The sequence below is a fragment of the Phalaenopsis equestris genome, unplaced genomic scaffold, assembly GCF_001263595.1.
Source record: "Phalaenopsis equestris unplaced genomic scaffold, ASM126359v1 Scaffold000417, whole genome shotgun sequence".
Classification (NCBI taxonomy): domain Eukaryota; kingdom Viridiplantae; phylum Streptophyta; class Magnoliopsida; order Asparagales; family Orchidaceae; genus Phalaenopsis; species Phalaenopsis equestris.
Genome location: NW_018164858.1, coordinates 556676 through 557470, shown reverse-complemented (window position 1 = coordinate 557470; position 795 = coordinate 556676).

The following is a 795-nucleotide window of genomic DNA, read 5'->3' as shown; positions in this document are numbered from 1 at the left end:
AAAATTTTTAAACCTCTGTTAATGGTTAAACGTTCAATCAGAGAGAGTTTTCCAATTTTTTATAACTTTTGTAATTTTTAATTTACATAAATGTGTCGTTTCATTAAAAAAATCAAAATACGAATATAGAGAAACTAAAATGTCACGGAAAAATCAGAGAAGCTTTTCCCAAGACCATTTAATATTTCTGCCAAATTTCATATTTTTCCCACTTATATTTTAATTTTTATGATTTAAATACTCCAAAAGTTCAAAAATTAATTTAAAAATATTTACTTTATGAAAAATTATAATTTTAGTTTTGAAAAATTCTCCTCCTTTTTTTTTGAGTTTATAACATCTTTCGGTTTACTTTTTTGAGTTTTCTATAAAAAGTTACATAATTTTGAAGTTTAATTACAATTTTTGAAATAAAATAATAATAATAAAAAAAAATTCAACATCTCCTTAAAAAAAAATTCAGCATCTCCTCCCTCCCGCCCACAAAGCAGGACCCGACGCGTGCATGGAGAAAACCGACGGCCGAAAGTTTCCGGAGTCCGTCCTCCGCCGATTCTCAACTAAATTTTGCATTCTTGGGCTCGTTTTGTTCAGCTCGAAGAGTAGATCACATCCATATAGATACTTGAGTATTTTGTGATCTACTTTTCGATCTGGAAGGGAGGGAAGTTTGAGATTATTATTTCAATTTAAGAGATATACCTGAGCCTAAGAGGTTTGTCCTCAATTAGATTTGAATAAATAGGTCTTCCTGAGCTTGTCCAACTCCTCGTGGCGTCGTTTTGACGTAATTTT